Source organism: Elaeis guineensis, chromosome 13 (assembly GCF_000442705.2).
Source record: "Elaeis guineensis isolate ETL-2024a chromosome 13, EG11, whole genome shotgun sequence".
Classification (NCBI taxonomy): domain Eukaryota; kingdom Viridiplantae; phylum Streptophyta; class Magnoliopsida; order Arecales; family Arecaceae; genus Elaeis; species Elaeis guineensis.
This window is the reverse complement of record NC_026005.2, coordinates 1,313,032-1,329,595: the sequence shown is the minus strand read 5'-3', so window position 1 is coordinate 1,329,595 and position 16,564 is coordinate 1,313,032. Positions and strand designations below refer to the sequence as shown.

Below are 16,564 nucleotides of genomic sequence, written 5' to 3'. Positions count from 1 at the left end.
CTCGTTTGTCTTTTCGTTGCCACGTACCGATGAAGGAAGAAATGGAGAAGGGGCGCAACTTCCAAAACATCCCATCGAATTTTTGGTTTCTGAATGTATCTGAAATTTGAATTATTTACCGCATTAGTCATATATATATATATATATATATATATATATATATATATATATATATATATATATATATATATATATATATATATATATATATATGATCAGTTTAAATTGATTGCTCATAAATAGATCAGTGTTGTCCATATTAAAAATGGAAGACTAGAAAAAAATATAGCTGTAAAATGATTAAAAAAAATTTTAGAGTACTATAGCAAAATCTAATGAATAACAAGGAACTATTTGAACGATTGGATCCAAAATTTTATGAAATTCATTGACCGGATCAGCACAACCATCACAATTATTAGAATATAGATCAAATTAGATCTATATTTACAAGATCTCAGCATTATTTTTTTCTCTATGAAATTCGGATCAAGCTACTCAAAAATTAGTCCTGGATGCCATAGACATAATACAGCCTATAACCTAATATTTTTTATGGTTGTACATGTTCAATCCATAAATTTTATAAAATTTTAGATCCAATCATCGAAAGAGATCCGAAAACTCTATGTTGGGGGATACCCACCGACCGACCGACCGACTATCGGAGGGCCCGACCGGCTGGTGGACCGACCGACCGACCGACTATCAGAGGGCCCGACCGGCTGGCGGCCCGACCGACCGACCGACTATCGGAGGGCCCGACCGACTAACCAACGGCCCGACGGACGACTCTGACTGGCCGATCGTAGGTCGGGCGACAGGCCGACGGACGCCATCAGCGGCTAACTACGGCCATTCCACGGTCCGTTCCCGACCGACTAAACCCAGAGGTCTGGTAGCCGACCCACATGAAGCTCGCCGACCGACGGAGGAGTCCGACGCCACTCTGCTGGCCACCGACCTGGGGTCGGCCGACTCCTCCAACCACCGTACAGCCGCCAGACGTTGTCAGCTCTGACACGGACATGCGGCGCAGTTACCTAGGGACATGGTCCCGCCGAGAGCCGGGTCAACCCTGGTGATTGGACGGCCACACGGCGACATGACGTTTTTACGGCGGCTCTGACAGTCCACAGTGAGTTGACAGTTCCTCACTTGTCCGCGCCATTAATGACGGCGCCATACCTAGCTCTACTATATATACCGGGGAGGGCAACAGTGCAAAGGGTCGATCCGCCCGTCTCTCCCACATACGCAGGCTCGCTCCTCTCTCTCTCTCCCTCTCTCTTTCTCAGAGCTCTCTGTCTGCGTTTCACTGTTGCCCAGTCACCTCTCTGACTTGACCGTCGGAGGGTCCCCGCCGGAGCCGCCTCCGGTCAGTGCGGACTTCCTTTTGCAGGTGCACGCTTCCCGACGATCGGGCGACGAGGCGATTGGCCGCAACAGATTGGCGCGCCAGGTAGGGGATCAGCATGACAAAGACAAGAGCTCAACGATCGAGAGTCACTGGGTCGGCCAGGCGCTCTTCCCGCCGGGAAGAAGCCTCCCCGCCCCCACCGGCGGCGGAGCCTAGCTCTCCGCGCCCTGCAGTGACCACGGAGGCCCAGATTGCGGCCATCGTACGGCAGATGACCATACTGACCGACGCAGTCAAAAGCCTCCAGCAACAACCGGCGGCCCGACCTATGCCTTCCAGGAGCAGCCGCCGACGGCCGCGCCGACCCCTATCGCCTCCATGCGAGCGCTCCCAACAGCGCTCCCACGGAGAGGAGGAGGGGCGACCACGGCGCGACGACCGACGGTCCCAGCGGCCCTCTCCTTCCCCGTTGGAACGGGCGAGGAAGGAAAAGCGGCCGCGCACACCGTCGGCCTCTCTTTCAGAATCCTCCGGAGGCTCCACCCCTGGGGTCTCCCAGCATCGACGAGCGGACGACTACGAGCGACGGTTCGAGGAGATCGACCGCCGACTCGCCCAACTGCAGATGGACGGCCAGAAGTCTTCGAACGACGTCGACTTCCAGACCGCCCAGCCTCTCTCTCGACTGGTCCTCGATGAGCCGATTCCCAGTCGGTTCAAAATGCCGAACGTGGAGCCATACGACGGCTCCACCGACCCAGTCGACCACCTCGAGAGCTATAAAGCTCTCATGACGATTCAAGGGGCAACCGACGCTCTTTTTTGCATCGGCTTCCCCGCCACACTTCGCAAGGCTGCCAGGGCTTGGTACTCCGGTCTTCGATCGGGCAGTATCCATTCCTTCGCGCAGCTCGAGCACTCGTTCGTGGCCCATTTCAGCACCAGCCGAAAGCCGCCGCGAACGTCGGATAGCCTTTTCTCCCTCAAGCAGGGGGAAAACGAGACGCTCCGACACTTCGTGGCGCGATTCAACGCGGCCACGCTCGAGGTCCGGGACCTCAACGAAGACATGGCGGTTTCAGCCATGAAGCGGGGCCTGAGGTCGTCCCGATTTACTTATTCTCTGGACAAGACCCTCCCCCGAACATACGCCGAGCTACTGGAGCGCGCATACAAGTATATGCGCGCGGACGAAGGAGCGTCCGACCGACGCTTGGTCGAGCCCAGGGGTCCAAAGGAGAAGCGAAGAAAAGGTCGGGAGCCCGCCGAACCAAGCAGGCCCCCGGCCAATAGTCGGCTTTCTCCACCCCGACAGATCCAAAAATCACCCCGCCGACAGACTCCGAGGCCGGTGCGTCCCAGGTATGACTCCTACACTCCTCTCTCCGCTCCCCGTACGCAGATCTTGATGGAGATCGAAGGGGAAGAATACCTGCGACGGCCTCCGCCTCTGAAGGCAAAGGGCCTCGACCATCGGAAGTACTGCCGGTTCCATCGGAGCCACGGCCACGACACCGAGCGATGCATCCAGTTGAAGGATGAGATCAAAAATCTCATCCGTCGGGGGTATCTCGGCAAATTTCGAAAGGGTCCGCCGACCCGACCGGCTGTCGATCGACGCCCCCAGCCGACTGAAGAGGCGCCGACTAACCAGCCGACGGTGGGAGTCATCAACATGATCTCCAAGCGACTGGGATCGGGGACGTCTACAGGGGGGGAGCCGACGAAAAAGCCGCACCCGGACGACGTGATTACCTTCTCAGAAGACGACGTTCGGGGCATCCAGACTCCCCACGACGACGCTGTTGTTGTGTCGGCGACAATAGCCAATTATGATGTAAAATGAATTTTTGTTGATAACGGAAGTTCGACAAATGTTTTGTTTTACTCGACCTTCTCCCGAATGCGACTACCGACTGATCGACTTAGTAGGATCTCCACGCCCTTGATCGGCTTTGCCAGAGACACCGTCACGACAGAAGGAGAAATCACCCTGCCCGTGACGGTCGGTACCGAACCACGGCAAAGCACAGTCTCCCTCATTTTCGCGGTCGTCCAAGTCCCTTCGGCCTACAACGCCATACTCGGGCGACCCGGATTGAATGCCCTTAGGGCGATCGTCTCGACGTACCATCTCCTTGTTCGATTCCCGACCAAAAACGGAGTCGGGGAGATGCGCGGAGATCAACAGCTCGCCCGACGATGCTTCCAAATCTCCGTCCAAAGCGACGAGACAAAGGATCCCCTGACAATCGACAAACTGGATCAACGGGAGGAGGAAGAGCGGGGTTCGCCGGCCGAGCAGCTCGAGGCGATCCCGATAGGAGAAAATCCCGACAGAAAAGTTTGGATCGGGTCTCAATTGCCCGACACCGAACGCCACCGACTGGCGGAGCTGCTGACGGCCAACGCCGACATATTCGCATGGTCGGCAGCAGATATGTCGGGCATCCCTCCAGAAACAATTACTCACCGACTCAACATCGACCCGACAATGAAGCCGGTGAGGCAGAAGAAAAGGTCCTTCGCCCCAGAAAGGCAGAAGGCCATTGACGAAGAAGTGGACAAGCTGCTCGAAGCAGGCTTCATTCGGGAATCCATGTATCCCGATTGGCTCGCCAATGTCGTCATGGTCAAGAAAGCCAACGAGAAATGGAGGATCTGCATCGACTATACCGACCTCAACCGAGCATGCCCGAAGGATAGCTTTCCACTCCCGAAGATCGACCAGCTGGTGGATGCGACGTCCGGATTTCGACTGCTCAGCTTCATGGATGCCTTCGTCGGGTACAATCAGATCCGGATGGCGCCTGAAGACGAGGAGCACACCGCGTTCGTGACCCCCAAGGGCCTCTACTGTTATCGGGTGATGCCATTTGGATTGAAGAATGCCGGCGCCACCTACCAGCGACTCGTCAATAAGGTCTTCAAAGACCAGATCGGGCGTAACATGGAGGTGTACGTGGACGACATGCTGGTAAAGAGCACGCAGATCCCGGACCATGTTCAGGATCTCGAGGAGACCTTCCGCACCCTTCGACGACACCGAATGAAGCTCAACCCGACCAAATGCGCCTTCGGGGTGACCTCGGGGAAGTTCCTCGGATTCCTCGTTTCTCAGAGAGGGATCGAGGCCAACCCTGAGAAGATAAAGGCGATCCTCGACATGCGTCATCCGAACACCAAGAAGGAGGTCCAACAGCTGAACGGAAGAATCGTCGCTCTTAGCCGATTCATTTCTCGATCAGCTGAAAGGTGCCTCCCGTTCTTCAAGACCCTGCGCCAGGCGAACGGTTTCTCTTGGTTGGATGAGTGCGAACAGGCCTTTGAAGACCTGAAAAGGTACCTGGCTTCCCCGCCGCTGCTCGTAAAGCCGCAGGTCGGGGAGACCTTGTATCTCTACTTGGCCACATCTTCTGAGGCGATCAGTTCGGTGCTCGTTCGGAAAAACGAGTGCCGAACCCATCAGCCCATCTACTACACCAGTAAAGTGCTCCACGGCGCCGAAGCCAGATACTCGAAGACGGAAAAGATGGTTTTCGCCCTGACCGTCTCCGCGCAACGGCTCCGACCATACTTCCAGGCCCACGCCATCATGGTACTCACCAACCAGCCCCTGAGGGCCGTACTGCGCCGACCCGACACATCCGGACGACTCGCTAAGTGGGCGATGAAGCTTAGCGAGTTCGACATTCAGTACCGACCGAGGCCTGCCTTGAAGGCTCAGGTCTTGGCCGACTTCATTGCTGAATGCCCGACGACCGACCGAAGGTCGGGAGCTGAAGGCCCGGGACGAGATTCGGTCTCTGAGCCAGACCTGATCTCCACCTGGGTACTCCACATCGACGGAGCCTCCAACGCTCAGGGAAGCGGGGCCGGGCTCCTGCTCACGAATTCGGATGGGGTAGTCACCGAATACGCCCTCCGGTTCGACTTCAAGGCCTCCAACAATCAAGCCGAATACGAGGCACTCCTCGCGGGCTTGAGGATGGCGAAGGAACTGGGCGTCGACAGCCTCCGGGCATTCTCCGACTCTCAGCTGATCGTGGGGCAGGTCAAGGGCGACTTCGAGGCGCGAGATCCGACCATGATCAAGTATCTTCAGAAGGTAAAGGATCTCGTGGCCCGCCTCGAGCATTTCGAGATCTCCCACATCCCCAGGACGGAGAACGCCCGTGCCGATGCTCTCTCCAGATTGGCAACGTCGGCCTATGATTCTTTGGGTCGGACGTTTGTCGAAAACCTCCAACAGCCGAGCATCGATCGGGTCGAAGAAGTACAGCAGCTAACGTCTGAACCAAGTTGGATGGACCCGATCGTCCGGTACCTGTCCGACGGGACCAGTCCCGAAGATCCCGCGGAGGCCAAGCGACTCCGATGGTCGGCGTCGCAATATGTGATCATGGACGGCCGACTCTACAAGAGGTCGTTCTCCCTCCCTCTGCTCAGGTGCTTGGGACCGACCGACGCTGACTACGCCCTCCGAGAGGTTCACGAAGGAATTTGTGGGAATCACTTGGGGGGCAAGTCCTTAGCCTTCAAGGTCTTACGACAGGGCTACTACTGGCCGACCATGAGGAAGGATGCGGCAGAGTTGGTCCGAAGGTGCGAGCCATGCCAGAAGTATGCCAATATTCAGCACCAACCGGCCAGCCAAATCACTCCCATTGTCGCTCCATGGCCCTTCGCTCAGTGGGGAGTCAATATTCTCGGCCCCTTCCCACCGGCGTCAGGCCAGAGGAAGTTCATCGTTGTCGCCATCGACTACTTCACGAAGTGGGTCGAGGCCGAGCCCTTGGCGCAGATCACCGAGCGGAAGATGGAGGACTTCATCCAAAAGTCCATCATCTTCAGGTTCGGATTGCCGCGCACCATCATCACCGACAACGGACGGCAATTCGACAACCAAGACTTCAAGGACTTCTGCGCCAGGTTCCACATCCGTCATCGACTAACTTCAGTCGGGCACCCACAGTCCAACGGTGAGGTTGAGGTGACGAACCGAACCCTGCTCCATGGACTCAAGACCCGACTGAACGAAGCCAAAGGTCTCTGGGTCGACGAGCTGGGCTCCGTCCTATGGGCTTACCGAACGACCCCCCGTGTCCCGACCGGAGAGTCGCCGTTCAGTTTGGCCTACGGGGCAGAGGCTATGATCCCGCTCGAGATTGGCCTGCCGTCTTCAAGGGTCGAGCAGTACCACGAGCCGGACAACTCCGAAAGTCGGAGGGCCGACCTAGACCTTCTCCCCGAACTGCGAAATAAGGCTCAAATCCGAATGGCCTCATACCGACAGAGGGTCGCCCGGTACTACAACGCTAAGGTCAGACCAAAGCTCTTCAGGCCTGGCGACCTAGTCTTGAGGAAGGCGGAAGTGTCGAAGCCCTTGGACCAAGGGAAGTTGGCTCCCAACTGGGAAGGACCCTACAAGGTTGCTGACACCTTCGGGCCGAGGGCCTACCGGCTGGAGACCCTTGAGGGGAAGCCCATTCCCCGGACTTGGAACGCCGACAACTTGAAGCTGTATTACCAGTGAATTTTGTGGTTGGAATACAAGTTCAGTTTCAAATTTCGGAGTCCTGATCCTTCGACGTTCAACGATCCATCGGTCCCTTACCAGGACCGATGCACCTACGGGAGTTGATACTCCTTCGACGTTCAACGATCCATCGGCCCCTTACCAGGACCGATGCACCTACGGGAGTCGACAGCCCGCGCGATTGTTGTCGCGACTTCCGACCAGGCTGCGGCCGGTCGAGGGATATTCGGCTTACCACCGTTTTCACACAACGCGACCTTAGTCGCACCCACAGCTTCCCGACCGATTGACGGTCGGTCGAACGACATCCGGCTTGCTACCATATGTCGGACGACACAGAACCCGACGCAAGAGCTTGGGGATCCGACTTACTATCGCTCCCCCGACACTGCGCCGGTCGATGTTCGACTGAACGCATCTACGGAAGTCCGACTACCGAACCTTTACCAGGTTCGGTCGGCTCCCGACTTAACAGATGCGTCCGACCGGCGACTTCAACTATTGGAAGCCGACCTAAAGTCGGGACACAAGCTACTTCGGAGCTGTGCAAGTCGGTTAAGTCCTACCGGCTTACCCGAGTTGGCGACCTCTCTAAGTTGGTAACTAGGGTTCGACATTACAGCAATAAGAGACATTTCAAACAGAAGACACAAGAAAAGACAATTTCATTCATTGATCGAAGGAAATTACAAAGTCGGGCCGAAGCCCGATTACACGTATTTTCAAAAAGAAACAAAAGGAAGACGGTCGGCTGGACCGATCATTCGTCCTGGTTGATCTCTTCGACCGACGGAGGATCGGGAAGGATCGGCGTCTCGATCGTGAGCGGCGCTGGGTCAACGGCAGAAGGATGTCCTTCAGTCGGCAAGGGACCTTCGGTCGGCTCCTGCTCCGGGACGGCTTCCTCTGCTGGGATGACGCCTCCCGACAGCTGGTCGGCCTCCTCTTCGGTTCCCTCCTCTTCGGCGAGTAGCGGGACGACTCGACTGACGTCCACCTCCGGGTACAAGGCATGGACGGCATCCCGACCGTCCTCGAACCCGACCCGGTAGGAGGCGAAGCCCGACTCGAGCATCTCCTCCTTGTACCGGTCGGAGGCCCGGAAGTCCTCAACCGCACGATCGGCCGACTCCCTCGCCGACCGTGCCTCATCCTCAGTGTGGGCCAGCTCCTCCCTCGCCAACTCCGCCTCGGCCCTAGCAATTTCGGCGTCGATCTGGGCGATGGACAACTCCTCTTCGGCTTCCGCGAGCTTCCCCAGGCTGACCCGAAGTTGCTCGCGTTCCCCTTGGAGTTCGGAGGTGGCACCGTCCCGTTCGCGTCGAAGACGACGCACGGCCCGACCTTTGTGCTTGGCCTCCTTCTTGGCCGACTTCAGTTCGGCCATAAGCCGGGAGACCTCGTCCGTCAACTTGGCCTCCCGGTCGGCCGACTCCTGCAGTTGGTCGACCAGCCTCGCTCTTTCGGCCTCGGCCGCCGCCGACCTTTCTTTAAAGGCTGCCCGAACGTCGCCGAACCTTCGGTATTCGGCCTCCAACTCGGACATGGTGAAGATCAGCTGCCGACGGAAAAAAGCTTCGTCAGAATTATGTGGCAAGCAAAAATTCTTCTAAGGAAAAAGGTGACGCGAAGCTTACCTCCACCATTGTCGGGTAGAACCGCGACAGCATCTCGGTCACCTGCCGAGACCGCAACGACTGCACGTCGGTAGGGAGGAGGATCCCCTGGCACAACCTCCTCGCAAGGTTGTGGTCGGCCAAGGCCGATGCACCCTCAGGGTAGTATGCGCTGGGGGGCATTGATCTCTCCTCCTCCGAGGGCTCCATCGGGGCTTTCCCCCGATCAGCTGCCCCGACCGACGGGGCTGGCAGCGATGGGACGCTGGAGTTCGACCCGGTGCCCCCCGTTGCGCCAGCGGACGCCTCCGGACGATGTTCGGCTTCCCGAACGACATCCGGCTCCACCCGCGGCGGCGAAGCCGCCGACACTCCTTCGGCCACTTCCTCGGTCGGCCTCTCTTCGACTTGGACAGTCGGAGCCGCGAGGGCTATGATCGGCTCCGACCCCTCGGTCGCCGACGCTTCCACGGTCGGTGGGACTGGGGCTGGTCTCTTGGAAGGGCGCGAAGGGCCAGCCCCCGACGCTGGCCTCTTCCTCGCGGCGGCAAACTGACGAATCTCGGCATCGGTCGGCCTCATCCTCGGCGGTGTCCCTGCAAAACCGACCAGTGTCAAAGGCCGGACCAGAACTACCCTAAAGCCGAACAAAAAGAAAAGCTGGGGGATCGGGCGATACCTATTCGGGGGACCAGACTCAGGCCGGCATCATAGAGAGCTTGCTCGGTAACAAGCTCCCTCTGCTTCGGGACCGACATGTCTTTGAGTCGGTGGAAGTCCTCCCGGTCGTCCGCGTCGACCCGACTGTTGTCGTTGGCCTCAGTTCGGGGTACACCCCAGCGGGAAGGAAAGCCCCAAGAAGAAGAAGAAGAAATGAAAAAGAACTGGTTCTTCCATCCATGAATGGACGATGGAAGATCGGTTATGAAAGCAAGACCCTTCCGAGGGTTGAAGAGCCACCACCCTCGGGCCTTAGGGTGGGGTCGGAGCACAAAAAATGCCCGGAAGAGGGAAACGCGAGGGTTGGTCGGCAAAAGCTGACACAACAACGCGAAGGAGATTATCAGACGAACAGAGTTCGGCGCCAGCTGCGCCGGACAGAGTCCGTAGTAATCAAGCAGATTCCGGACGAACTCCGGAATCGGGAGCCGAAGACCCGCGCGAAGGTCTTCGACATATAGCGCCAGGTCGCCACGCGGAGGGTTGTTGACCCGACCGCCGGCCCCTGGAGCGGAGAGCCGAAACTGCTCCGGGATGCGATAGTGCTCCCGAAGCTGATCGACATTCGGCCCCGAAAGCGAGGAAGCCTCATCTTCCGGAGCCGATCGAGAGTCGTCGGTCGGGTTCCCCGACCGAGCTCCCTGGGTCGGTTTCCTGGTCATTATGCAGGAACCAAAAGAGCAGAAAGGGAAGACAAAGGAGAAGAGGGGACCACGAACCCGATGGACCCTCCGGAAGTAGAGAAGAGCTCTGCCCGCGACGACCAAGAAATCGCCCGGATAGAGTTTCCCCCAGCAAATGGCGAGTGTGGGTCCTGGGTCCGGGAGGTCCTATATATATAGGGCTGACCGACGGCCGAGATGCTCCCGCGCCGACCAAAGACCTCCAGATGCGCGACGCGTGGCGCCCGCCGGTTGCTGAGGATTCGGCGCGCTTCGTCCCGGGACGCCCGCACCGCCCTCATTAAATGCCGGAGCGGACGCCGGCCAACCACCATGACACGCGGCGCGTGGGGGTTGGCTCCGCAGTCGGCCGCCCGCGCCGGTCCGCGTTCCCGATGGGACGCCTCATCCGCGATCGGCGCCGAATATCCGATCGACTGACGCCGTATCGTCCGGCGCCCGATCTTCTGACACCGACGTGACGACTGACGACGACAAGACGTGGCGTCTGACACCTGACGCCGGCGCGACCTCTGGCGTCGACTAGACGTTCGGATCACTTGGGATTCGTGAGGTGTCTGACAACGGATCAGCCGGCGGTACGGTCGGATCTGCGCATGCGACAAATCCACTCCCAGTCATCCGGTCTTGCTACCCGAATGAAGGCATCGGCCAGCTCTCCACCCGACTTAGGAGTGGAGGGGGGCAACTGTTGGGGGATACCCACCGACCGACCGACCGACTATCGGAGGGCCCGACCGGCTGGCGGACCGACCGACCGACCGACTATCGGAGGGCCCGACCGGCTGGCGGACCGACCGACCGACCGACTATCGGAGGGCCCGACCGACTGACGGCCCGACCGACCGACCGACTATCGGAGGGCCCGACCGACTAACCAACGGCCCGACGGACGACTCTGACTGGCCGATCGTAGGTCGGACGACAGGCCGACGGACGCCATCAGCGGCTAACTACGGCCATTCCACGGTCCGTTCCCGACCGACTAAACCCAGAGGTCTGGTAGCCGACCCACATGAAGCTCGCCGACCGACGGAGGAGTCCGACGCCACTCTGCTGGCCACCGACCTGGGGTCGGCCGACTCCTCCAACCACCGTACAGCCGCCAGACGTTGTCAGCTCTGACACGGACATGCGGCGCAGTTACCTAGGGACATGGTCCCGCCGAGAGCCGGGTCAACCCTGGTGATTGGACGGCCACACGGCGACATGACGTTTTTACGGCGGCTCTGACAGTCCACAGTGAGTTGACAGTTCCTCACTTGTCCGCGCCATTAATGACGGCGCCATACCTAGCTCTACTATATATACCGGGGAGGGCAACAGTGCAAAGGGTCGATCCGCCCGTCTCTCCCACATACGCAGGCTCGCTCCCCTCTCTCTCTCTCCCTCTCTCTTTCTCAGAGCTCTCTGTCTGCGTTTCACTGTTGCCCAGTCACCTCTCTGACTTGACCGTCGGAGGGTCCCCGCCGGAGCCGCCTCCGGTCAGTGCGAACTTTCTTTTGCAGGTGCACGCTTCCCGGCGATCGGGCGACGAGGCGATTGGCCGCAACACTCTATATAAACCATCTAAGCAAACAAACATAGTTCGGCTCTTAATACTGGGGTACATCATGGGGTACGTCAAGCAATATCACAAAAAGGATGCATTATTACGTGTCATCATTGCTTATTGCACTAGCTTTGTCAATTGAGTGCCGCTTCTTAACGCCGGTCTATTTGTTGCTTGGAGCATATACCAATCCGCCGCAAAAGTCGGGGATCCAAGTGGTTCTTGGAGTGGTCACGTAGGTGACGGGGCGGGCCCCGTGTACCATCCCACCAATTAGGGGCTGGACTGGGTATGGAGTGTATGAAGCATGTTCGTTGACAATTATATCATTCTGTAGTCCCTACAGCATTAGTGAATGTAGTTTTACTGATTTAATCTGCAGGCCTATGTTGAAACAAAATCGAAATTTCTACATAGGGAGGACAAAAGATTTTGTCATTCTCATTTTACTAATACAATTACAAATTTAATTAAAATGCATATAATTTTCATAATTTAATATATCAGAAAAAAATAAGGGACGAGTAGAATTCTTATTTTCCTTAAGAAACCAGATTGAACCATACTAATTCTTTCTTAAAAAAACTAAACCAAAAATAAAATCCTATTCAGCAATATATGAACGACTTGAAACCCTACAAGCATCCTGACATCCTTATTTTAGAAAACCATAGTTTTAAAAAAGAAAGAAATTATTTGAAGAGCGAAATAGTGGACTTACAAGCGGTAGACAACAGCAAATGAAGGAACACAAACCTGAACAGAGATTTATCGCAATCCATGGAGGCGCTATCAAATAATTCCTGTGAGGATTGGGGTCTTCGCCTCTGGGTGATGGCAATTGATTGCTCGTTACTGTAAGTAAAGGAGCAAAGGATGAGAGGAGATTAATCAGTGAAAGAAAGAAATTTAATTAGCAAGAGGGAAACTACTTAAGCCAAGCCATTAAGTACCTATGAAGTTTGTAATGGTGATGTAAATCTGCATATTTTAGGATCTGTTTGGTTGGGATATATCCGATTATAAGATAATCTAATAATATTTGGGAATCATTTATCTGAAAAAATAATTGTGGAAGAAAATAATTTTTACTATATTTGATTGGTGAAAAAAATAATCCAAAAAATAACACTGGAAAAAGATTACTGCATGTGGTTGGAGACAAATCTATATAAAAATATGATCAAATTTATAAATATATTTTTAGATATAAAATAATTTTTTAATATTGAAATAGTATTATCATGTCCAATTAGTATTTATACAATGACTATAATCACATAGTCCTTTACATAATATCATTTCTATCTTAATTTTTTTTTTCAAAAACTTTTCATTGAATACATCTGCAAAGATATTAGAGTAAATTTAATGATTATATATATAATTTTATTGAAGATAATTTTATCAAGAATAGATTACTATCACTTAAAAATTTATCAAATACCAACCCCCTCATGATATTTGTTTTATCTTCTCACTACAACAAAACAGATTATTAGCGATAAAAACTTTTCATCGCTAATAACCGATTTTCATCACTAATACATATTAGCAACAAAATTTTGGTCGCTAATATTTTATCGTAAATAATTCCGTCGTTGATAATATTTGATGATGAAAAAAAAAAATTTATCGCTAATAAAAGATATTTGTGACGAATATTTTTCGTCGTTAAAAAAAAGAATGAAAAATTTAATCTATAAAAAGATATTTATGATGAAAAAAATCATCGGTGATAAATAAAAAATTAATAGAAATAAAAATATTTTTGTTGCTATTATTTTTAAAAGTTTTAGCGATGAAAAATTTACGTTGCAAAAAATATTTTTTACAACAAAAATAATTCATTGCTATTAATTTAATAAAAAAAATTTAAAAAAAAAATTAATAATATTAGCGACTAAAACTTTCATTGTAAATAAGATAATTTTTGATGAAAATTTATATTGCTAATAATTATTTATGACGAATAATTTTTCATCGCTATTAATTATATATTTATTGATAAATTAAATTATGTTAGTTAAATATTTTTGGCGATGAATATTTCATCGAAAATAATTTCGTTGCTAATGATTTAGTCATATTTTTTTTAAAAAAAATTATGATTATATATTTTAAATTTATATGTATAATCTTTTTTATAAATTAAAAAAATTAAAATAAAAAATTTACACAATAAACTGATAAATAAATTTTATGATTTTATTATATTCAATTAAAATTATAAGATATTTAAAATAAAAGAAGTACATCAATAAGCTGTCAAATATCGACATCTGGAGAACGAGCTGGGGATGGAGAGCGCTCGATGAAGCTTGGACCGATGATGGAGCTCGGATCGGCCTGCTACTGCCTCATCATCTGTATCGTTTGCTCCATCTGCATCATCCGCTCCATCATCTGGATCTGAAAATGCTGATAGTCGTCGATGCATGTAGCCAACTTTTGAGCTCGCTGTCGATCTTCAGCAATCTGCTGTCGATCCTCGACAGCCTGCTTCTGCACCTCCGTCAGTCGAGCCTCGCACACAGAATGGATGTCCGCCCTAGGTGAGCGTGAGAATGACGGAGCAATGATCCCATACTCTAGACTCTTAACATAACAGGATCTCATACCGAGCACTCGATCATAGATCTCATCATCTATGGGTGTGGTCGAGCCCTCAGGGATAGACTGAAATCTCATATCTGTCATACGATCCTGAAAATTAAAATTATAGTTATTTTAATTTTATAATAAAAATTAAATTATGAATGAAAAATAATTAAAAAAATTTACAAAGAGCTCCTGGCTCTCCGTCATCCACTCCTCCGACTGTCGCTGGTAGGTCCGCTGATAGATATCGATCCTACTAGAAAGCTCGTCACTTTCAGCATCTCTCTGCAATTTAAGAATTAATTAAAAAAAATTTAAATAACTAGAGAATTATATACTAATTAGAAATTAAAAACTACCTACCATGTGCTCCATGTGACAAGCAAACGATCTCGAACCCCCACAATGCGGCATGGTCTGTCTTGCCCGGTTCGCCGCATTCTGGGCACATCGTCTTTGTAAAATTATCAATAAAATTAGTAGATAAAAAATTTAATTTTAGAATAAATTATTAAGTCATTAAACTCTAAAAAAAAATTTAGATGTATAACCCGATATGTCGGATCCTTACAACACCGGTATATGGTAGTCCAATCGTCCATTGTGATGCTGTCATAGGGCTGCTACTATGCTGCCTCCTCTCCATGATCCTGCACCACCCGATACCAATGCTGATGTATGTGATGGCGATAGTCCTTGAAACACAATAATAATTAAGTGTCGATGGCTCGCCTCACACGATCCTCCTCAAAATCAGCGATGTCAAATACACCCTGTCAATAACAAATATTAGAGAAATACTATGTAAATTAAATATTCATAATATAATTTATTTTATCTATAAGTGGGTGTAGAAAACCTCTCTCTGAGCCGGTAGAATATGATGTCAATCGAAGAAGGTCACAGGGGCATAACTGCGGCATATGATGTCCAGCTCAGTCTACCATGACTCACACCATCTCCTAATGGGTCTAGTATAGCTGGTCGGTATCTCGATCCGGAGACATTGTCCCAAGTGCTCGTGTCTCCAACTCTCCAAAGCGAGGTTCTTCGATGGACCTCGCCCTCGCCTCACCATCGATGAGGACTCACCTAAAACAATAATAAATAAATCATTAGTATGATCCAAATAAAAGAATCAAATTTTATTATATATAAAGTGTAATAATTAATACCACTGGGACCCACCTCATTGGGACCCGGCTCATTGGGATCTGTTGGTGCAGGATCCTCTGATAGTGGAGCCAGTGCGGCAACGGAGATCGGTGGAAGTGCCTCAACCTCCGAGGTATCTGCAGCGAGCTGTGAACGCGAACATCGTCGTCTGTCTCTTGATGCCATATCTGCAGAAATTGAGATATAAATAAATATAATATTAAATAATAATAATATAAATCAAATAATATTCTAATGAATACAATTATATCACATACCATTATTGAAAGATAAAATTGAACGAAGAATATAAATCTACTCATCAATATTTGTATCTTTCTCGTTGTATAGATCGTCGTCTGAATCACAGTAATCGATATATGTGTCATCTTCTATCTCATCATCATTTATGAACTGATCGTCGTCCTCCGACTTATCAAGATTAAATACAAAATCAGCTTCAACTTCGTTGGACAGAAGATCAGTCCTATTCAAAGGTGCTGTTACAAGTTCTTCATCAATCAAAAGCTCGGCTAATGTTTGTTCTTCTTGCTAAAAAGCTTCCTCTTCATGTAAATTTGAATTTTCATCCATCTCTAATCGAGTTGGTATGTCATATACGCCTCTAGGTGTTATTTTTTGTACAACATGCCAATTACTTCGATACTTTAGATCATTCAAATAGATTACTTGTTTTGCTTGAGTTGCTAATATATACGGCTCATTTTGGTACCATGTTCATACAAGATTTATACTGATAAATTGTGAATCGATATGAATATCGATCTTTTTATTACTAATATCCCATCATTTACATTGAAACAAAAATATAAAATTACTGGACCCATACTTCAATTCTATGATATCTCCTAGTACACCATAGTAATCAATCTCTTCTTCTCCTTCATATCCTGTTGTAGCAATTTCACTATTCTGGATCCGTTGTTGCATCTCAAACTTCTTTGTGTGAAATCTCATTCCTCCAATGATACAAGATGTGTAGTGATTAACCCTTCGATTAGAACCACATGCTAAATCGTGCAATTCATCGGTTGCACCCACTCCTTTATTGAAATACTTATGTTTTAGCTACATCATAAGATAAAAAATTATGTTGGTTTAAATAATATTATTTATAAGTAGATAAATAACGTATCACTAATGCAACTTACAAGATTACCAAATTATTTTATAAATTTTCTCTTATGTTGATCATCGACATCCGTATTATTCTCTCTACATAGTATACTCTTGTGCTCATTGCAAAAAGTTATGATTTTTAATTTTATATCAATATAAAAAAAATTTTAATCATTAAACAGTATGGTAAGATGATAC

At 50.5% G+C, this 16,564-nt stretch overlaps 1 long non-coding RNA gene across 1 annotated transcript; it reads right to left on the bottom strand.

The window, feature by feature from the left end:
* Positions 1 to 11,474: 11,474 nt before the first annotated feature.
* Positions 11,475 to 14,616, bottom strand: LOC140853265 (uncharacterized). Its single transcript, XR_012136288.1, has 3 exons — positions 14,435 to 14,616; positions 12,227 to 12,325; positions 11,475 to 11,810 (listed from the first exon to the last, which is right to left on the bottom strand). It is a non-coding gene; the product is annotated as an uncharacterized lncRNA (long non-coding RNA).
* Between the last annotated feature and the right edge of the window lie 1,948 nt (positions 14,617 to 16,564).